This window comes from Bubalus bubalis, chromosome 9 (assembly GCF_019923935.1).
Source record: "Bubalus bubalis isolate 160015118507 breed Murrah chromosome 9, NDDB_SH_1, whole genome shotgun sequence".
NCBI lineage: Eukaryota > Metazoa > Chordata > Mammalia > Artiodactyla > Bovidae > Bubalus > Bubalus bubalis.
In genome coordinates, this window is record NC_059165.1 from 40,240,815 (window position 1) to 40,264,897 (window position 24,083).

General features: G+C 40.0%; 1 protein-coding gene across 9 annotated transcripts in view; it reads left to right on the plus strand.

The window, feature by feature from the left end:
* The window catches only part of EBF1 (EBF transcription factor 1), a 430,756-nt gene that overhangs the window by 94,447 nt on the left and 312,226 nt on the right, over positions 1-24,083 (plus strand). The gene's annotated exons all lie outside the window — the stretch shown is intronic.

Consider the following 24,083-nt stretch of genomic DNA (forward strand, 5'->3'; position numbering starts at 1 on the left):
ATCCTTCAGAGAGTGATAAGTCTTCATTTTGGGTGGCTGTATTTGGAAAGAGCCAAATGTTAGAAGTCAGCTTGGATAGGTGTTCATTAGATTATAAAGCACAAGTACTGTTTTTTTTTGTTGTTGTTGTTGGTTTCGTGTGCATTAGGATTGTGAAGGCATTTCTAAAAGAGAAATTTCCCAAATAAGAAAAAAAAAAGTGAAATGCCATAAAATTGAAAGACAAAAAATACAAAGTTACTCCAAGGTTTCTTGGTTAAACCTCAGTTCAGTTCAGTCGCTCAGTCGTGTCCGACTCTTTGCGACCCCATGAATCGCAGCACACCAGGCCTTCCTGTCCATCACCAACTCCTGGAGTTCACTCAGACTCACGTCCATCGAGTCAGTGATGCCATCCAGCCATCTCATCCTCTGTCGTCCCCTTCTCCTCCTGCCCCCAATCCCTCCCAGCATCAGAGTCTTTTCCAGTGAATCAACTCTTCGCATGGGGTGGCCAAAGTACTGGAGTTTCAGCTTTAGCATCATTCCTTCCAAAGAAATCCCAGGGCTGATCTCCTTCAGAATGGACTGGTTGGATCTCCTTGCAGTCCAAGGTACACTCTCAAGAGCCTTACCCTTTTACAGTCCTAGGTTGTCAACTGAAGGTAAAGTTTGTGAAGACAAAGGTTTTTCTTTTCATGCAGCAATTTGAAGTCTATGAAAAGTTATTTTAGTGGCTTCTCTCTTGGATCCGTTGAGCCTTTGGCACTGTAGACATTGGCTGAGGAGTGTGTTGGTTTCTGGAATCTCAGCATCAATAGTGGCCCCAGTCATGGAGATTTTGCCTGAATATCGTTGGCTTCCCCATTCTCGGAAATAAAATTCTTACCTTCAGCCACTGTTTTCACCAACAGTTCATCTTTCCTTGCTTGAGTAATCCCAGTAGTAATCTAAAGAAAGAATTTTGCTGTGAATTGTCAAGAAAACATGCATGTTTTCCATATGCTCCTGTCTCCTCTCTCTCCCTCTTACCCACTCTTTCTCCCCTCTTTCCTGCTCTTTGGCCTTGGAAAGTTTTACCCTGATCATTTTTACATGGGTTAATTTTCTATCATCTGTCCTGCTTCATGCTATTTCATGAGAAGCACTACTTTTGTGAATTTTTTTTTTAGGATGCTTCTGACTTTCTCTAAAAATTTGAACAGAGGGCTAGAATTTTGTTTTTGTGAGTAGAAGGCAAAGTAAAGTAAAAATTAACAAACATAATACTTCCCTATATCACTGTCTTCATGTTCTGTATGATACTGTTTGGAACTTTATGACTATAATAGGACAGAGGAAGGACTCGTCTGTTCCAGAGACTTAACTTCTCAAGACTGTGTTCTCAGGATCCAGAACATAGCTTCTTGAATATCACTCTGAGGTTGAAGGACAATGGGAAGACTGATTAAAAAAAAAAAAAAAAAAAAAGAGTAACTTGGGCATCACATAGACTAGGTTTGAATTTCAGCATTTTCCTTACCAATCCAAAGGCTCTACTTGGTTCAGTCAGCATTTCCTTATCTATGCAAAAGGCATAATTCTTGTTTCCTAGGGTTTTCTCATACTGTGTCTATCTTATCACATGATAAAATGATCACTCAGTGATCTCTTAATTCTCTTCTTTTGCCTAAAGTTATTCACATAAAATGAATTGCACAAACTTAGTATAATTTTTTTTTGGAGTGAGAAAATTCTGGCATAGATGTAGAAAATAAATTAATATTTGCTTAAGCATTCTCTTTTCTACAAATGAAACATAGCTTTTTATTACTGCAAATAGCCCCAAGCTTTCACAATTCCCAAAGCGAGAAATAAGTCCAGGAACTTGGCTATATTGAAGGAAGAGATGAGAAAGCAAGGGCCAAATTCCCGGTCATTTGGAAGCACAAGCATTTCATTTCACAATTTCTTTTCATATTTTATTTCGTGAATTACAAAATATTTTTTTAAAGTCACATGCTAAAACAAAGAAACCTTTGAATACAAATTTTCTTGCATGTTCTCTTTATTTTAATCTCTGTTCCTCTGTTCAACTTCATCTCATTTAACACCACTGAGGTAAGGAATCACTTGGAGAAAGTGAGGTTGCATTGCCCAAGCAGCCTGTCGCTTTATCCTGTGTGGCCAGTCTTCAGAAAACAGAATAAGACTGTCTTCAGTTTCTTTCCTCCTCATTATATACAAACTGCAAGGCAGAAAGCTTTTCTGCCTGTCCCCTGATTCCTCAGCCCATCCCTAATTAGTATTTTTATGGTTAATCCCTACCATATATCTTTAAGAGTTTCACATGAGTCGGCTCCCTACAAGTTTTATTGCATTCAAAATAGAGGCAAGCTGGCAGTGTGTGATGGTGGGAATATATACAGTCACCAAGAGGGGCTGGCTGTTACTTGTAATTGATTGCTCGCTGAAGCCTGCCCGCACACTTTGCCCTGAGGCCCCACTTTCCTCCATATGCCTAGTGTCAGAACTTGGAAGCCAGCTGGTCATTCAGCGCACATCCTGTGGGAAGCGGCAGACACAGGCGGCCGGGTAGCCATCAGCCTCCCTGAGCACATTTCCTCTGTGTTTTGATAATAGTTCTGTAAGCTTTAATTATGCTGTGTGACAACACATTCATGAACTATCAAAATAAATCCTTTGAGGAGATGGCTGCTAACAAGTTTTGAAGCAACAGTGCTCGTTGCAGAGAAGTAAGGAGCGAGGCAATCAGATTTTTTTCAGGATCCCCCTTGACGTGGAAACCAGATGAAATGTTCTCTTGCCTCTTTTATCGTGCTGACAAATGTTCCTTTGAAAGCTGTGCCCTTAAGTTAACTGAAGACACTTATTGCAACACTCGAGTGTATCCAACACAAGGGCTTTACAATTAGTGGCGGTAATGCGAGCATAAAAGCTGTGCCCCAATATCGGTATAGAATCTGAAGGAGCACTGCAGGGTCCATTAAGGCCATTTACAGTTGAGACGGAGACTAATGGTATTAAATTATTACAGCTATTGCTAAAGGGGCATTCTAAGTGAATCCCTTCCAGCTGGGTTGGTTGTATATGCTTTTTGTCAACAGCACAGTCTTTTAAGGATATCCTTATTGTTCACCATCATTTAGATGTGATGCTGTGTGCTTTATTGGAGGTATAAATAACACCCAACATAAAGACTGGGAATTAGTGTCTGATTAACTTTGGCTTAGAGTAAAGTGGAGCTGGGTGTTTCTTGGGCAAAGCCCTGTTGTCTTTATACACACATAGATGGCGTGTGGGCTCTCACACAGACTCTTTTGTGTTCATGAACTGAGTGTGACAGCATCCCTCTGCCGGCTGTGTGTTCACAGGTAGACTTGTAAGTTAGAGTTACTTGGCTTGTTCTACATGATGGTTCTGTTTGGAACTCAACACATTTTAGGGAATTTGACAGTCAGAAAAGAATTCTGTTTGGACCCCAAGTTATTAAGAAATAAGAGCAATTTATAAAAATCTTCAGCACACATTAACTCCACCCCCCACCCCCCATGAGTGCGATTGCCCTCTTTTGGGATGAGAAATTGTATGAATTTCCTTCAAGATTTTTTCCTTCAACTATTAACATATTTTAGCTCCCCCAGCACCCGGTCATACAAAGGGAAATGATGTTAGAGAATAATTGGTTGCTAGTCTTTGGTTTTAATTTACTGAAGCAAGGAAGCTGCAAAGAGAAATTTGGGGATTGATTCAAAGTTGCAGCTGAGCTTGAGGGATGAACATGGCATGAATGAATAACACCAGAGGCACAGAAGGGAGAAGACTAAACTGCACAGAGGTGCCCATCTTCACAGATAGGCGGCAAAGGTCATTCTCCAGGGGATCTTCCCAGCCCAGGGATTGAACCAGGTCTTCCGCATTGCGGGCAGATTCTTTACTAGCTGAGCCACAAGGGAAGCCCAAAGGTCATTACAAATAAGATCAAATTGGTTGCCATATTAAGTATATTCATATATAATACAGTTGTGCCTTGGTATCTGTGGGAGATTGGTTCAGGACCACCCACCCAATACCAGAATCTGAGTATGCTCGTGTCCCTTGTATATTTGTATATATTTTATGCACATACTCCTAAGGAGTGGCTAAGTGAAGTAAAAGTCAAAGTCTCTCAGTTGTGTCCAACTCTTAGCAACCCCATGGACTATACAGTTCATGGAATTCTCTAGGCCAGGATACTGGAGTGGGTAGCCTTTCCCTTCTCCAGGGGGTCTTCCCAATCCAGTGATGGAACCCAGGGCTCACATTAAGGACAGATTCTTTACCAGCTGAGCCACAAGGGAAGCACAGGAACACTGGAGTGGGTAGCCTATCCCTTCTTCAACAGATCTTCCTGACCCAGAAATCAAACTGGGGTCTCCTGTATTGCAGGCATATTCTTTACCAACTGAGCTATCAGGGAAGCCCTAGGAGTGGCTAGGTATACTTTAAATCATCTCTAGGTTACTTATAATACCTAGTACAATGTAAATGCTATGTGAATAATTGTAAATACAGTGTAAATGCCATTATGAAAATGGTTGCCTATATGTGCCAAGAATTCAAGTTTTGTTTTTTTGGAATTTTTTTCCTGAATATTTTTAATCCATAATTGATTGAATCTCTGGTTGGGCTCTGAGGACACATATGGATACAATCTTTGTCTACCCTTGGGGAGCTAGTGCAGTAATTCTCAATCTGTGCATCTTCCACTGAAATAAAAATTTGTTTGTAAGGAATTCAAGGAACTCATGATCCTTTCAAGGCCCATCAGTTGATTTCTTGATCGAAGGTTGAGAATTGCTGCCCCAAGTTGTGGGTTGTGGGTTGTAAGTTTGAAGCGGGGCTGGTTTTGGGGGTGCTTGGGACTTAAAATCCTGGCAGAGGACTTGGATGTGGAAGGCAACATGGAGCCACTAAAGTGACCTCCAGAGAAGGTTAGAAAAGGGCTGATATTCATCCACCTTGTTTTCAGGTGGGGAGACAGAGTCAGAGGCGGAGGTTGCTGCCCCGGATCCCCCCAGCCCCTCCTAGGGGCTGTTTATCAACCTTGGCTGAATGGACACTGCCTTTCTGGCTCAGGCACCTTGGGAACCAGCAGGGTGGCAGCAAACGATTTAAGATGAAAAGCTGACACTAGGTTAACATCTCCTTAGCTGAGATAAACCGAGAATAATCAGAGATAGTAAGAGAAAAGGAGAATTTAGCAGGAAGCTAAGAACAAAGGCTGGAGTCACTGGCATGAAAGAAACTCGACCAAATATAGTTTTCATACACATGGCTGTCGGCATATGAGACACTTTCAGTGAGAAACCTCTTCTTGAACTTTACAACAAAACAGAGAATCTTTGCAATCTTTGAAACCTTTCACTTTGGAAATACCCACAAAACAAATGCGAAAAACAAACTTTAATGAGGCAGATATAAAACACTTTGGAGAAAAAATAATTTAGCATTTTTATAGTTGCTATAGAAACACCTCAGTCCTCACTCTTGCTAATTAGTGGGATTTTGCACATTTTATTTTTGGAAATGCAGATCAGTTTTCATAAATTATTACTTTATTTTTTCCATTTATATTTACAGTACTGTTATGCAGATACACATAGAAAACTCTAGGATATTATTTAGTTATCTAACATGACATATATAATTACATGAGCCTGACGTTTATATCCACAAGACGTTTCTTAGTTTAAATAGTCTCTTGTTAAATGTTGTGGGAAATTATATAGAGATTTATAATTTTTACAGAAGAAAATGTAAATGGTGTGGTGTTTGATTAAAGTGTTTTCTCATGGTGTCTTGAGAGAGAAGGGGGCGTCTCCTCTCCAGTGGATTCTAAATAATAAACGTTGAAAAACTTTTCTCTAGTCGTGGGAATTATGGTTGGTTTGGGTGTCTTCTGAACTTTTGGTACTAAACACTTGCCATCTGTAAACACTTACTGGACTCTCACTGATTGGAGAAGATCCTGAATGTTTGGATAAACGGGAATATAGGCCAGGTCCAAAATCTGGAGTGGCTTGTAGGCTTGTGGAGAGGTAGCGAGTGAACACTCAGTCTGTGTGAATTATAGCTACATACTGTATTTTCAGTCTCGAGTCAGAAGACAGGAGGAGAAAAACCATAGGTTTGGCTTTTTTATTGAAAAGGAGAATTCTTCTAATGACCTGGGTTCAACTCTTAGTCCTGCTGCTTACTATCTGCAAGATTTGGGGCAAGTTATTTGATTACTCCAAGCCTGTTTCTGTAAAACAAGGAGAAAAACAATGCTTTCTACCTCATTGAGCTTTGGGAAATATTATAATAGAATATTTATAAAGTGTTTGAGCCCAGCCCATGATAAGTGCTTTAGCCAGAGGTATCTGTTATAAAAGTATTATCACAATCGATTTTCCTTGTATATGCATTTGTCTATTTTGTTCAACTGTGTGTGGCTGAACAAAAATTGGAAATGCTGAAAGAAAAAGAAAACAGGGTAAATTATATTCTCCATTCCGTTCACTGAGCTCTGGATGTAAATTTGCTGATTATCAGGTCTTCATATGTATGGATAGTAATGTATAAGATTGTAAATGCATGTATCACACCCTCTATGTGTAATTTCTGACTTCCAAGCCTTATTTTGACTTTGTGTAATTTTTATCTTTTACACTGACTTAAGAATCTAACTTCCCTTCACAGTTGAAGTCTCTGTATTATAATTGAGTTGTTAGTGTTATTATTGGCCCGAGGTGAAGGAATCAGGAGGGTAGCCGATAGGATGACTTGACTTCCAGTTGAGACCTTGAAACAAATCTAAATGTCCTTGGAGGATTTTTGATAAGGAGAGAAAACAGGTAGCAGGGAGAAGAGTCAGGGGACTCTTCAGTGTCCATCAGGTGTGAGGGAGAGAGAAAAAAGGGGGAGAGGCTGAGGTAAGAAGTACAGGGAGGGGCCGTGGCCTCTTACCAGGAGGTTTTGACAGGAATAGCGAAGAGAGGAAATGGAGAGGAGACCCAATGGATGATTAGCCACATGTGGGGAGAAAGGAACATGGGGAGAATAATGTTTCTCTCTGCTAGTATTTTTAGAGAACAAGGTCCTTTCAGTGATATATTTGAATCACATTAGGTGTTCTCATGCTTCTTAGCCTTTTCAGTCTTATGTCCTCAGTTATTTGAAAAACAGAGTAAACAGGATCCCTTCTTTCCCTGGGCTGATTTCCGTCTTCTCCTAAATCAATAAGCAAGGATTTGTTTCTTCTTTGTGTATATGACCCCATTTAAATTCAGGGTTCATGGTAACATAAATGGCAAGTGGGAGGAAAACAAATAAAGTGCAGATACATAAAGGCATTTCTTTTTCAAAATTTGCCACATTAAACAAGCCAATAGTTTTGATGTTATCTCCATAGGTTGTGGCTGCGCTCTTTAGTGTGCCTGCTGGGGTGTGACCAGGCAGGAAATGTAGGGAGTTGAAGCAGTGGGGAGCACTGGTGACTGTGGCAACTGGAAACGAGTCCTCCTCTTACAGGGGACGCTGCAGCCGCCTCTCCGCTCCATCTGCTTGTTGCTGTTGCACCATCAGAACCCAGGCTTACCAGGCAGGACCTTTCAACCGGAGCCAGAATCTGGAATTTTAATGTGAAATCTGATTTTTAATGATGGCAACTAATTGAAAAATTAAATCTCTATCAAAGCCAAATGAAATTATTCTATGGGTGGCCCATTTGTCACCTTTATTTTAGAGTTGCACTATCCAGGATGGCGGCCACTAGCTGGATAGTGACTCTTGAGCACTTGTGGCTAGTTCCAGTTGAGACATGCAGTAGGTATAAAATATGCAGAGATTTCAAAGGTTGCAAAATATGTTAGTATTTAAAAATATTGATTCCATGTTGAGATGGTAATGTTTTATTCTTTGCACGTGCACACACACACACACAAATCTCTTGAGTCATGTCCAACTCTTTGCAACCCCATGGACTGTAGCTCACCAGGCTCCTCTGTCCATGGAATGCTCCAGGCAAGCATGCTGGAGTGGGTTGCCATTCCCTTCTCCAGGGTATCTTCCTGACCCAGGGATTTAACCTGGGTCTCCAGCATTGCAGGTGGATTCTTTACTGTCTGAGCCACTGGGGGAGCCCCAGTGTTTGTAGATACGTTGGATTAAATAAAACATTTATTAAAATTAATTCACCTGGTTATTTTCACTTTTTAAAATTTAAATGGCATGTGGTGTGCATTTGTGGCTTGTATTACATTTCTAGTGGACAGCTTGCTCTAGAGAATTTGAGCTGGGTTCCCTACTTTTAAGGTAGTCTCTAAGTGTGTTTGTGGTTTTCTACGCGTAAAAAGGTCCACAAATTTATCTACTTGTACAGTCCTTTCTTCCTTTTTAGATCAACCAAAAGGTCAAGAATGGAGAAGGCAATGGCACCCCACTCCAGTACTCTTGCCTGGAATATCCCATGGATGGGGGAGCCTGGTGGACTACAGTCCATGGGGTTGCTAAGAGTCGGACATGACTGAACTACTTCACTTTCACTTTTCACTTTCATGCACTGGAGAAGGAAATGGCAACCCACTCCAGTGTTCTTGCCTGGAGAATCCCAGGGACGGGGGAGCCTGGTGCGCTGCTGTCTATGGGGTCGCACAGAGTCGGACACGACTGAAGCGACTTAGCAGCAGTAGCAGCAGCAGCAAAGGTCAAGAAAGGGCTGCCTTTTTGGTGAGTCCCCCAGCCAGGTCAGTTTTGATCCAAGGATAGAGCTAAAAATGGATCTCATGCCTTAGCTTATTTTGGTTGGCTGGCAGATGTGCACCCAGCTGTCTCTGCCTGAGCCCCAGAAGTGGTGGCACTAACATCTAGGTGTCCCAGTTATGGGTGAAGAGCCCTTGGTACCTGTGTTCTTCAGAAGCAATGGTGAACTTTTGAGAAGCACACCTCTTTGTTTTGCCTTCAGTTCAGTTCAGTTCAGTCACTCATTCGTGTCCAACTCTTTGCGACCCCATGAATCGCAGCACACCAGGCCTCCCTGTCCATCACCAACTCCCGGAGTTCACCCAAACTCATGTGCATCGAGTCGATGATGCCATCCAGCCATCTCATCCTCTGTTGTCCCCTTTTCCTCCTGCCCCCAGTGTTGCTTAAAAGCTCATTTTTGTTGAAAAAAGGAGCAAAAACTTTTGAAATTTGTCCAGAGTGATGATAAACTGTCACTATCACCATGGGAGTCACGTAATGCTCACATTTTAACCAATTCAAATCATTTGGCAACTAACCAAGGGTAGTGGCTGCTCAGTGGGGCCGCAGCTAGGAATGCCGGCTTGGAAAGAGGGAAAGCTGCCGGTCAGTTCTTCTCTCTGGTTTTCCAGAGATTTGTGTGTTTGTGGATCGAATCAAGCAAGCACTAGATTCAAATCTGGGAAATACTGATCCACTTGCTAGGTGCTAGGTTCTGGACAGAATGTCTTCACAGACATTATCTCATCTAATTCTCACCTCATGAAACATATCTAGCAGCCTCTATTGAGCTTTTATGTGCTTGATATCAGAAAGAAGGAACATGCCGTCCATCCCTAGACTCGTGGGGGCTTTAATAATTTTCTGAAAGTCAGGTTAGTTTGAATACCCAGATATGAGCATAGAAGCTTTTCCTTAAACCAGCTCAGTGGTTCTCAAATTTTAGTGGGTTGTAACCACAAATCCACGTATGTGATAATTTATGAATGATGTCAGTGATTTTCAAGAGTAATTTTGACTATGTGTGTTAAGTTAGCATAACTTCCATGATAAATTTAGGACTTGACTTCTTGCCTGAGATGTAATTTCTTTAAATGTGTAAGAGTTCTTCGTGCGTGATTCCTGGTGGCTGGACACAGAGATATGGGGTAAGTAGCCTTTGTTTCCAGGGCTTAGAGGATAATGTGTTCTTTTAAACTGTTGCTTTTTTTTTTAAGTATTCATTCATTTATTTATCCGCTGTGCTGGGTCTTAGTTGTGGCGTATGGGGATCTAGTTCCCTGACCAGAGATTGAACCTGGGCTCCCTGCATTGGAAGCACAGAATCTCAGCCACCGAACCGCCGGGGAAGTCCTTAATGTGTTCTTAATGTGAGGGTTGGTGGGATGGGGAAAGAACCCATGGGAACTTAGGCAGTCTTAGCACTCCTGAAGCAGGGGAAAGGAGGGCTGGTCAGTCTAGCAGAGACATTCTTGGAAGTGGAGATGGCAGCAGGAGGCAGTGTGCAAGAGAGACCAGCAGGGTCCGACAGCAGCCTAGGCTCAGGAGCCCACAGACATTACGGCTCCCTCTAGTGCTTTGGCTTCACTTAAGCCAAATTCATGTTATTTCTAGAAGGATGTTCGAGATCAGCTCCAAGATGAGCCCCTGCAACTTCCAGAGGTGTCAGTTAGGGGGCCTACAACTTAAAGTACAGCCACCTGGATGTTGGAGCTTCAGGGGTGATTGTTACAGAGAAGTTGGTGAAATTCATCAGCTTTGAGTTTACCATGAATTCTGTTGTACCAGGAATATAGTGGCAGTAAGCTAACATCCCTTGAGGGCTTATCATATGCCAGAGACTGTGCTTAGCATTACAGTTATAGCATATCTCATCTAATTCAGATAATCTTCCAAGGTAGGTATTACCCACCCTGCTTTGTAGATGGGGAAACTGAGAGAGGTTGAATAATTTGCTCCAGGTATCACACTTTTCTCTACATGACTGCATCAGCCATGGTTAGATTTAACTGCAAGTAAGGGAAAGTGCCTAGATCCTCCTCACCCCCACCCCTCAATAAAAGAACAGTGATCCAAATCAGAAGTGTATTCAGCATACACGAGACAGAGTGTTACAGGTTTAGTTTGGACCAGATCTTGACAGGTTATGCAGGAGATAGGGGTGCGTTGGGTGCTGAGCTAAACTCCTTCCCTCTTGATGAGTTTTCTGGATCCAGTCCACAGAGGTGGTGGTCTGACCCCCTGCCTCCTTGGCCACGCATTCTCAGCCCTCCACCTGCACTCAAGTTCCCTGTTGCCTCAGGGCCCTTCTGCAGCTTGATGTCTTTGCTTGGAGGGCCTACCTGTCCTCTCTGCCTATCTACCTGCTCCTCATCCTTCACACCCCACTTCCAGGAAGGCCTCTCCAAGTTTTCGGGTTGGGCAGGTTTGTTGGTATTTACTCTCGTAACACTGGGCTGCTTGTTTTCAGCATGCCCATCTTGGGCTGCAACGATATGCTTCTTAGGTGACATTTACTTGCGCCCATCTCCTCCTTGTGTCTGTAAGTTCAGTGAAGGCAAGGACAAGGTCTCCTTTGGCTCAGTACTATGACTCCTGTGCTTGGCCTGGTGCTCAACAAATATTTGCAGAAGAAATGAATTTGAAAGTCATTATCTATGAAATTTGAAAGAAATTATCTATGGGTCATTCTCTGGCAACTTTTAAGACCTCTCTAATCAACATATTTTTTTTTTAAGCTTGACATTTGCTTGATGAGCATCACGGATTCTAGTTAACATAGAAGTTTAATATTCTTCGTAGCACAAGTTGGCATATTCGAAGCAGAGACTAGACACTGCAGCCTAGCCTGGCTGGGTTAGAGCTAGGCTAAGTCAGGCGGCTTCCGGATGACATAGCAAGAGAGGCAAAGAATCGGATCCCTAAGGTTATGCAGTCCACATTAAAGAGCAAGATTTATTTTCATTATATTTTTTCTTAACTGAGGGCATCTTATCTAATTAGACAGGCGTCTTTGGAACCAAATTGTGCTCTTTGTGACATTTGGAATTAATATGAGGAAATACTCTTTGTATTGCCCGGTGTTGAAAATGTCAGTAAACAAACTCAGCAGTCAGAGAAGGGGAGGGGGGATGCCGGTAACAAAAGACATTGTTTCTTGGCACAGGAGGTAAACAAGAGAGTTTAGAACAAAGGTTTTCTCAAAATAGGTTTTTTAGAAAACTCTGGAGCCAGGCTCTTGAACCCCACCCGCTTCTATTCTGCTGAAGCGGGGATGCTGATGATAATACTTGTTATTTCAACCAGCCCCCAAAAGTTACCAACACAAACACACTCTTAATGTCTGGGCCGACAGCAGGGCTGGGAAGGTCCTTATAGGATCGCAAAACAACTTGGGCAGTTGAGCGCTTCCGGCAGCCAGCTAACAAAAATATACTCTCAGGATGCGGCTCAGGGAGGCGTGGGACCCGCACAGCAGTGAGCCTGAAAGCCAGCCTTTCCGTTTTTTATAGAGCTTCACTCTTCACATCTGGTGGAGCTGTGACAATCAGCGTTAGACCATTTTAGAAATCAGATACCCTGGGTACCAGGAAGTTGATTTGCCTTGCACTTCCTTAAGAAAACACGCATTAATATTTAAGCTGGGTTTTCATAAAAGAAGGACTGTGTGTGAGATGCGAAGTAAAGTCAGGGGGCTGGGAAAACTCCCTCAGATACAGTGACCCTGATGCAATTCAAATCATCCTCCAGATTTGAAAAGGAAAAGGAGAGAGGCTCACCCACCCCAAGCCCTTGTGGCATTTGGTGTCTACTGTTGTATGGCATGTGTCTATATTTGGGGAAGAACAGGATTTGATGTTGTAACTTTCTACTCTGTAAACAGAAGTTGGAGATCCATGAAGGTTATCTTCCTAAGTGATCCCAAGATACGGAGTTTGTGATTTTCCTCTCAGTGTTGTTTCTTGGCAGCTTTTTCCAATTAGAGATAGAAAGCCATGTGGTGCACATCATCCCATTTCTGGGCTCATGGCAGCTCTAGAGCTGTGGGCCAGCCTTACGCATTTTCCTGCCCTCCTTGGGGTCTGCTTTCTGCAGAGATGACTTGGACATTGTGTCACCTAATTTGGGCATGACAGTCCTCCCAGTGCCATCTTGAACGTAGAGTGTGATTTTGCTATGTCTCTGAAAGAGTTGTGGAGACAAACACTGCTCTTAAAGGGTGAAAAGAGTTTCTGAAAGATCAGTGTAAATGGTTTACTTTAAAAATAAACATTTTAAATCACTTTGCTCTTGGCTGTCCAAAAGATGCAAACTAGTCGTGCTTCTGGGCAGTATTTTCTGAGGTTTTAAACCTAGCACAGACTATTTCCTCTTTGCTTGCAAGAAGATAAATACTTTTTGAAACAATAGAACACATGAAGAAACTGTTTTGCAGGTAATAGGCAGGTAGGATATTGAAGGTGTTAAGAGCAGAAGTTGGTTTTGCATTTGCAAAAAGAGATTTGGTATCTTCTCTTGGTAAGGTTATTTGTTTAGATTTGAATCCTGCAAACTGCATTTCCACTCTGTGTTTCTATATACCCACCGACTCATATCCATTTCATCTGCAAGGATATTATGACATTTTTGGGGGTCAGATACCTTATTGAAAATTTACTCTGTCTTTACTTGTCTCTCTTGCATGTCTTCAATCATTTCAATAATTAAACCTTACTCTTTTGGACCATATACTTGCCTGCTCACCAGGCATCATCATTTAAATGTAATTCCAGCATTGAATAAATATCTGAATGTATCTGTATTTAGCATTTTGGTACAATGGTTAATATTTTGAAGATTGCCTGAATTTTAGGTTTTGATGAAGTAACACATAGTTGCAAAGGGAGTAAGTTCTGATATACTTAAAAAACCCAACCACAGATTATTTGATGATAAAGAAATGATTTTGAGGTTTCCGACATGTTTCTTTTGCATGGAAAAAAAGTGTTAGCTGTACTAATATCTCATACTATTTAATTTTTAAATGATTTTTTGGCTAGTTTTATATGTACTGTATAAAATGTTTCTCTCATGAATAATATGAAGCTATCCTCAATAGATCAGCCATCTTTTTCACATTTGCACTATGGATTTTGTTACTCTAAAGATTAGGGAGGCAAGCGATGATTTTCAAGGAAGATTTTTCAGACTAGGATAGACATTTTCGACTGGCTTCCAAGTGGCATTTCTTAAACAGGGCTTCTTTTTTAAAGTATAGTCATGAGGTTTGGGGGAAGGTGCTGTGCAAGAAAATTTGGGTGGTTCTTTGTGGGTCTTTTACCACTATGAAGCAATTAGCTGAAAGCATGTGCTCCTCCTTGTACAGACATAACCACTTTGTGGACAGAAGGTAATCCATGTTGGGATATTTGAGTTCTAATCTGAGATCTTCCACTAACAAACCATGTGATCCTAGGCAAGATGCTTAACTTTTCTGTGTGGCTGTTTCTTCATGCGTAAATTGAAGAGGGTTTGATTTGACAGAAAATTGAAAATATCTAGAGAAAGAAAGGCAAAGCTGCTGTACTTGAGGAAATTGAGCCTAAGGTAGCATCACTGGCTTGAGTCTCCCCTCTCAGCCACGCAGTGGTCCTGAGACCCCTGGAGCATCTTGGAACCCAGTGTGGAAGTCACCTTCTACTGCTGGGATTTTACATTCCTTTTGTCTAAAAGAGATCATGTTAACTAGAGTTGAAACTGATAAAAGTCTTTTTTACTTCTTCTATGTGTCCTTTTGCTGATATTACATGTTGTAGAAAACTTGGAATATATGGGAAAGTTTAAAAAGGAAACCAAAATAATTCATTTGTGCCACTACCCACAGATAGGCACTCGGAATGCATTTCCTTTTTTCCTTTTCTTTTTAATTTTCTTTCTTGTCTGTCTCTCTGTTTCTTAACTAGAATAAAGTACATATATATAATAAAATATTTAGTATGTGTAAGTTATAAAATATATATACTTTTGAAAAAGAATTCTAACGATTATCATGTGTCATAAAGTGGGGAGCATGATGAACTGCAAACAAATAAAACCCAACCCTCTGTATATGCTTTGAACCCTGTAACTTCTATTCGTATGATGTCATGAGAATTTTTCTGTGTCATCTAGGCATATTTGGAAAATATTACAGTTGTGATTTACTATTTCATTAACCATCCCATCATTATTGGATATTTAGGTTATTTCCAGTTTTTCATGGCCATAAATGTCACCGTGATGAATACCTTTGCTCGCCACTCTGATTTCAGTCTTAAAATAGGTTCCCAGACAAAAGAATTTCTGGGTCAAAACTTTAGCTTCTTATGTGTCTGACAATACTATCTTATTTTAGTTTTCATTGGTCCTCCTTGTTTTAGTAGAAATAATCCCTTATTATTACATGTGAAAATCTAATGAATGGTTATTTGAAATAGTATACTGAAAAGTAGTGAACATGAAGCAGTTTTTAGATTACAGAATAAAATATGTCTCCCGTGTCATCATTAAATGGATTGTTGTCCTCATTGTACATTGTAGGAGAGACTTGCTTTCCTGTTTGCAAAAAGTGGACCTGTAAAATCAGATCTATTTGATTGCTAAGGTTTTTTCCCCTTAACATCTTATGATACTTACCCTTGGTTTAAACAAACAGAACTTATGTTGTTTCCAATTCCCTCATTTCTAAACTCCTATTTTGAAAAAAAATTGGAACTGTGCATTTTAGAGGGGAGCATAAATGCATATTTAAGGTATGAATGCTTCTTTCAGAAATTGATCTGCCTCTTGGCTGGCAAACCTCTCAGGTGCACATAAGGGCCCTGGCTATTTGGTCATTTGTGGAGGAATATATTTTAAAAATACTTTCTTGACCTTCTTCTAACTTGGAGACAAGCACATTCCTCACTTTTTCCCAACCAAAGCGAACAAAATTTTCATGTGCACAGGGTGTGTTTTCAGTGGCTTAAACCCAAAGCTATGTTGTTCTAGAGGTCTTAGGACTGCTTATGTAGTGCACAATAAGCTTTGTAGCACAATTTAAATGTTGATTTTAACGTATAAACAGTCATCCAAAAGCATTTCAGAAAAGCTCTTTTTAGGAATTGGCTTAAAAGTATATTGGATAATGATTTTCGAAGCATGTTTATTTTTTTGGTGTCTTTATTTAGGCATATAAAGTTTTTCCTTTTACTTGGACTCCATAAAGAAGTTCTGGGTCTGCTTTCTCTGTGCTCCCTCCCTTCCTTTTCCAGCTGTTCCTTTTATTCATCTAAGACATTAGACGACATTCTTTATTTTGCCGACAATGACTTATTTATACCTAATTGCTTGGGTTCTGGGATTGTTAGGAAACTGTATTGACAATGATAATTTTCAGTTGTCTCACAATGAGGGCATATGAATTAACACGGATCCCAATCAAAACATGGCAAGGGAGAAACAAAGCCCCCACCAATGGTATGTTTCCGACACTGCCTTTGTTAAGTGTTGCATTAATAGGAAGGTGACATTCTTTTGAGAAGTAAAGCATATGTAAATAGGAAGAGTTTTTAAAAATAGAATTCTGCAAGTCAGGCTCATTTTTATGGCTTTATAAGGCAGAGAACAAATTAAACAGAAACCTTCTGTTAAATAGAGAATAGAAATTGGAGTTGTTTTCTTGCTTCGTTTAGGAGCCAAACTTTCTTACGTGTGAGGCATAGCTGGGTGTGTTTGGGTATAAGTCTGACAAATCAGTTCTTGTTTGAAGTCATCACCAGTGAGAACCCAAGATAGGCCTTTTGGGGCGTGACTGTGATTGTTTGAGTTTGTGAAATTGCAAACCTAACTTCTGGGCAGCATTAAAAGTGGTATTATTTGAAATGGAGTCCCTCGTTGCTTTGTGATTTGATGATTATGGCTCTTGATGTATTTCTCTGTCTAAGAGGGGAATAAAAGTGCTGTACCCACTAATGACTGAATTGGTTGGTTCCACTTATATGCCCCATACAGCCTCTTTGCCATTCAGCCTTTTCTAAGTTAATCTATTGTAAAATTAGATTGTAAAAATGGACACAGTTGCCACCACCCTGGGACAACGGTGAAGGACTCACGATGTCAACCCCACTGAACTCCCCAGTGGAAATCATTATGCAGTTCATTTGTGGTGTCAGCCAGCTCCCCAAAGAGCCTGGCTTCCTTTTCAGCTTCAGTTATCTCTTGGAAGTGTGACCCTTCTGGTATGACTGCCCCAGGAATGCACACTGTTTTTTCTTGATGCAGAAGCCCCCCTCTCTTAAGGTCTGCGTCTTAAGTGCCAGAGATGCAAAAGCAACTCTCTCTGCAGTGTTAATTCAATTCTCCTTTATACCATCATGTATGGACTGAGTAATGCATCCAGTGGAGAAGAGAAGAAGAGAAGGGTCAGGAGGTGTGGGTTCCAGTAAAATTTAAATAGCCGCTGCACTTGAAATCTTAAGCCGTGAATGCCACCGATGACTGTTAGCACACAGGACAAGTCACTTAGATGAACTGATTTTTCATGGTGTTGGGAATTATAATTCAGGGATTCTTATCCTATAGGCAATTCAAGACTAGATTTTGAGGGGAGGCAGTGAAACTTTTAAAGTGGATGAAACACTTTTTATTAAGTAAGAGACATTTTCCTAGGGTAAGGCTTTTATCAAAATCTCACAAGGGTCCACACCCATAAAAGGTTAAGGAACTAGTGCCTTCCATCTTCATAATTTTTTAATGTTTTATTTTAAAAGTTGATGTTCTATTTCCTTTTGTACAGAAGAGACAAAAGCGGACACAACTCTGATATTTCCTTGATCTTTAATTTCTTCTCTCTTGTGGATGCCCGATAATAAATGTACAGGAAAGAAATATAAAACCCTACCCAAACTCAGTTAATAGCTCCGAGAAATGCACATTCAGAGTGCTTTAAAATCAGGTTACAAATATAATTTTCAATTTACTGGGGAGAAAATAGGAAGGAAGAATCCTTTGGAATACAGAATAAATTCATTGTATGTACATTATCGGTGTTGGTTCATTATATTCCTCGTTGGCCCACAACTCAGCACGTCTTTAAGAAGCAAAACATGTACACGTGGTCCCTGTTGATAATATTTAGGGGAAGGCACGCACATTGTGAACTACTACTGTGAGTTGGGTTCTTGAAGTCAAAGAGGCAGTAGATGAAGTATTGTTCTCTGGCATCATACAATTTTAATGATGAGCATTGTGATCAGAGACACTTAAAAGATTTCAGATGTATACTATTCTTGTGAATTATTTCCTCCTTGGTGGAGTATTCTGAATGGGTGTCAAGGCCTTGCCCTGACAGATTCCAGAAAAAACATCCATCTATTTGCTGTGAAGCCCAGGAGCCCTTGTATTACAATCTCTGGGTCCCTGTGACCTGTAAATCCTGGAGTTTGTTGGGAGGCACTTTTCTCTCTTTCAAATTCCCCATTTCCCACAACTGATTTTTATTTTTCTGTGCCATGGTAGAAGTGTTGTGGTGACAGTTGAAGAAGTACGAGTGGGTATATTGCTGACTGGCTACTTACTGCAAGAGTTTCACATTATGTTGAGCCTGGCTGTTGATGGTAAGCAGCTTTGCCACTTTCACCTCAAACTTCCCAGGACTTCTAGCCTCCCCTCCTTCTGAACAATCCAGGATCAACTGAATTTATTGAGGTAATATGATGTGCATCTGGAGAATTGCAAAACTTGGTAGCTAGTAGGAAATATGGTCGGAGAAGGCAATGGCACCCCACTCCAGTACTTTTGCCTGAAAAATCCCATGGACGGAGGAGCCTGGTGGGCTACAGTCCATGGGGTCGCGAAGAGTCAGACACGACTGAGCGACTTCACTTTCAACTTTTCACTTTCATGCATTGGAGAAGGAAATGGCAACCCACTCCAGTGTTCTTGCCTGGAGAATCCCAGGGACAGCAGAGCCTGGTGGCCTGCCGTCTATGGGGTCGCACAGAGTCAGACACGACTGACGCGACTTAGCAGCAGCAGCAGCAGGAAACATGGTATTTATTATATTTCCTGGTGGCTTAGACAGTAAAGAATCCACCTGCAATGCAGGAGACCCAGGTTCGATTCGTGGATTGGGAAGATCTCCTGGAGAAGGAAATGGAAACCCGCTCCAGTATTCTTGCCTGGGAAATCCCATGGAGAGAGGAGCCTGGTGGGCTACAGTCCATGGGGTTCCCAAAGAACTGGACACAACTCAGTGACTTTCATTTTAACTTTTCAAGGTGTGCCCTCAGTCACTCAGTTGTGTCTGACTGTTGGTGACCCAAATGGGCTGTAGCCCACCAGGTTCCTCCGTCCATGGGATTTTTCAGTCAAGAATGTTGGAATGGGTTGCCATTTCCTTCTCCAGGAAATCTTCCTGACCCAGGGATTGAACTCCTATCTCCTGCATTGTAGGTGTATTCTTTACTGGCTGAGCCATTGGGGAAACCCATATAACAAGGTAATCAGTTGCAAAATGAAATATGGCAACAACTACTACCTTTGCACTAAGTGACTTTGATAGACTTCAGTGATTTATTTATTTGTTTTTATTTTGTCACTTTGTAGCAAAATAATGAGCCTGAATTCCAGTCCCAGTTATTCCAGTCATGGTCCTTGAATCTTAAGGCAGTGTTTTAGCCCCTCTGGACTTTCTTTTCCTCATCTGTAAAATGAGCATAATATTATCATCTGCTGTGTCAACTTAATGTGGTTAGGGTGAGGAGGAAATGAGAAATCAAATGGCTACCACTTTATAAAGCATTTAAAAGTCAAGTGGAGATTGTTCTTTTCTTGATAGAAACTTCCAACATTTCAGAGTTAATCAGAACCCACAGGTCTTAGTGGCTCACAGTTCTGGCTCTGGAGTCAGACAGGGCTGGGTGAGCATCCTGGCTTGTCCCACTTACTCATATGTGGCCTTGAATAAGCTTCTTGTGTCTTCTGTGCCCCTCATCATTAAAATGGGAATGATGGTAGTTGAGATCTGACAGGGTTGGAACGTGGATGGAAGGGAGGTAACTGTGTCTAGTCCTGAGCCTGGCATGTGGTGAGTGCTTAATAACCATGAGCTCTCATTAGGGTTTGAATCCCTTTACTGACATCATTAAGAATGAGAACTTGCTGAAAATTGAGCCCTGCATATGTGTGTAAGAATGCACGATACATAGGCAAGCTGTCATCTTAAGAAATCACCCAGGGTCTGCTGGTTAGTCCTGAAAAGTCACCTTCTATTATGATCAGAGTGGGTCTCTAAGTGGTGGCAGAGGGCCAGCTTTTCTACAGTTCTCAGTTCCCTGTGCCTTCCAGTGGTACTCAAAATACTCCACAAATTGACTTAAGAAATTTAGCACATCTTCAGAATAGATTATTATTGTCATTAGCACATTACCAACCCAAGAAAATCTGTACAGGAACAGAATGCCCAGGGTGAAATGCTATGTGTTTTCTGCTTGTGAGCATCGCATGCACAAGGATGTTTTTGTTTCAGTTGTTGCTTTTTGTACACCAACCTAAAAGCAAGACACACCGGATGGTGTTTGTTAATCTTGTGCCTAGCAGAGGTCCAGTTAGGACAGTTCAGACAAGCAGAAAGATGAGGGTGCCAATGCCAAGAAGAGTCAGAGGCAATGCCTCCTGATGAAAGGGCAAAGGTGACCAAGAGAGAACCATCTTACCTTTCTTCAACTTATACATGTAAATGTGTCTGCTTTCTATTGAAAGCATTCCTAACCTGCATTATGAGTACAGAAATTGAAAGGAAAATCTATTTTGGTAATTTCCATGAGATTTCCTTTTGATGTGGGCTGACGTTAATCAACTTTCCTATCCAGCTGTAAATTAGTCCCCTAACTATCCATCCAGTTCACTGCTTTCTTTCCTGATGACTCTTGTTACGTGCAGTTCAGCACCTGACAAATCACTTTTACTTTACAGGTTTCCAAAGGTGATAATTTCTTGAATTTTACATGACTGTATACTAAAGATGAAGTATTGCTTTAAAGGAAGTATAGCTTTAGCTCCCCAAATTGTTTCATCCTTTTGAATAGCATTCCTTCCTCCTTTTATATATATATATATATAATATAATTATATATATTATAATATATAAGCAATATATATATTATAAGCAATTTGGGAACCTAAAACTATACGTCCTTGAAAGCAATACTTCATCTTTAGTATACAGTTATGTGTGTGTGTATATATATGTGTGTGTGTGTATATAAAGTATTTATATAAATATATGTGAAAATGTAAATTATTTCATTCTAGAACCCAAACGAAAATTTCTTCCATTAAAGGTTATGTTCCTTATTTACTTTGTAACAAATGCCCTATGGATCCTTAAGCCTAAGCATGGAAAATAGGAAATAATTCACTCTGGCCTGAAAAGGGTGGGGATTTCTTTGTTTCTTTTTATATTTATTCAGGAAAAGCTGACAATCGTTCCACATTAATGAACTACACCATCAATCACGATGTTGACAATGAGCGGAAAAGCGAGGTATATGTCAGGCTGACGGCATATTGCCTTTTTCAGCAAGGGCATGGCTGTTTATAGCACTTTCGTTGGCAATTCCTTTTGCACTGGCACAGGAATAAAAAGAAGAATTAGAAGGGCAGCCAGTGGAAAGAGCTTTATGTTTTCAAATTATGGAAAAAAGTAATAGGGGAAAATTGAGAAATGATTATTTTTGTAGTTTTGTGTACCTATCCCACAGGACTTAAATGAGAAAAAAGGAGTTTATCTTTTATTTCATTCTATAGGGCTAGTTGTCTTTTCCTAAGATCATGGCAAAAAGTTTCAAAGATGATAAATGTCAACTGCATTTGAACCCTGAAACTATCACAAAATTGAATTGCTAGTAATAGGTTTACTTGACTTTGAGCATCCATCTTGGGTTAAACACACATGTGCACGCACACATACAACAAGAGCTGGTGATTGACAATGGAAATGACTTCGTTTGTCTCAGGAAGTGATAGAATTTTCTCCTTTGCCTGGTTGCTACTCTGCTAGCACTAGCTGGTAAGAAGAGAGCTGAGCCCTGGTGGAATCGCTCCGTCAGGCAATATTGTGGTAAATTGTTTTCTTATAATCCATGAAGGGAGGCCAGCCTCATCTCTCTTTTGTGGGGCAATTTCTCCTCTCTCTCAAAGTCTGAGCAGCTTTCACCAGTGTCAGTAAGTTAGACAAAAGGGGCAAGATAAAGATGATTTTGGCAGCTAGTAATTACTAAGAATGCACAATGTGTTAAGGATAATGTAGCCATGACTTCATGGAATTCTCATAACAGCCCTTGTGAGGGGGAGGAACAATGTTATTGTTACAGATAAGGAAACTGAGATTCAGAGAGATTAAATAATTTTGCAAGGGGCTAGGCAGTCAATGCATGGCTGAACTGTAATGTGTGGGCCTCTCTTAACTACAGAGTCCAGTTTCTTCCAAGCTATACCAGTGCTCATTAAGTGTAAAGCCTAAGGACCCATACTCTTAAAAACTGTTGAGACGTCAGAGAACTTTTGTTTATGTGGTTTATATCTATCCATATTTATAATTTATGTATTATAAATGAAAATGAGAACTTGAAAAAGTATTTATTATTCATTTAAAAATAACAGTAGCAAACCTATATTTGTTATTAACATAAGTTAATACATTTTAACATGTTGTTACATTTTAATGTAAGTAATATATTGTAAAATGGGAAAAACCTATTTTCCGAAACAAAAATTTTTAGTGAGAAGACTGGCATTATTTTTCGTTTTTACAAATATTTTAAAGAAATTTCTGGCTTAATAGAAAACAAGATATTCATTATGTTGCTACATGTTATTTTGGGTAAACTATATGAAGAAAATCCAGCTTCATCAATGCATGTAGTTGGAAAAAAGAGGACTATTTTAAAAGTTTAAATAATTGTGAATATTCTTCTTTGATATTATACCAAAATTCAACAAGTGGTAGTTTCTTTAAAGTTAGTTGTAATATTCAATCACAAACCATATCAATGAGTTTTTTATATTCTTTGAAGTATGAACTTTACGTTAATGTGTGAATTCATGCATTAAAGTATGAACTTATATATATTTCACCTTGAATGGATATTTTATCCACTATTATTTTATAACATCATGCATTAGTTATTTGGAAAATATTGTTTCCCTGTATTATGTTCACTGAACTAAATAACATTTTATTATACAGAGTTAAAAATTCATATTCATTTTCATTAATATCAGAGTCAGTCTTAACAGAGAAATTATTAGGAAGCTTTCAAGTTTATAGTTGAGGATAAAAGTTTCCCCAAAATACTAACTTTCACTTGAAAGCTTCAATTTTATCGTTGGCAACACGTGAGTGTCGATTGTTTCCATGAAGGGACAGTTCCACTTTGCTCATTTTTGAGAAGACGCTTGCCAAGTACCCAAGTCTGAATAAACATTGTAAGTTGTACTCACAATTAAAAATGGTGTTCTGCAAAAATCAGCTCATAGTTCAAACAGTTGCACAAGTATTTTACCTGAACATTATACTTCGGCATGCAGCAGAAAGTTTTATTTGTATTTCCCATTTCACCTCAGAGAATATTAGGAAGATATAAGAAGGGTTGAGATTTAATACAGTCCAAGTTCAATAAAATTAATTTTGCTACTTCAAGGACATTTTTAAGCGAGATGGTTTTTATGTGTGTGTCCACATGTGTGTGTTTGCTGCAAGTTCATGGTGGTAAAGGCTATGACTGTTGAGTGCAGTTTGGTGGCACTGACTCAATTCTCACTAAGGCATCGTCATTGCTTTATCCATCATTGCTTTTGCAATTCTGTACAAATATCAGCACTATCAGTATTGTTAGGAAAAGAGTTTTGACTTTGTTCACCTTCTGAAAGAGACTCAGAGACCTTCAGGGTTCCATGGGACCACCTTTGAGAATAGCTGCTCAACACACTAATGTCTCTTAAAAATGCTAGTGATGTAAGAACAACTTCCCATAGCAGGAAAAGAAAACAATAGGATAGCAAAACAGAAAATAATTGGATATTATTATTCTACAATAAAATTTGAATGCATAATTTCATGTATATATATATGTTTCTATAAAGGCAAATAAAAAGTTGGTAGGGTTTTATTTGTTGTTATATCTTTGTGCTTAACTTCAAATAAGAAAGAAAAAATACTATAGATCAGTGGAGAGCATATTTTTGAAGTTAGCCACTGCTGAGCTTAGTTTTTCACTTTTACCATGCCAATATTGGAACGTACTGATTCTCTGTTTATAATTCTGAAGATTAGCTAT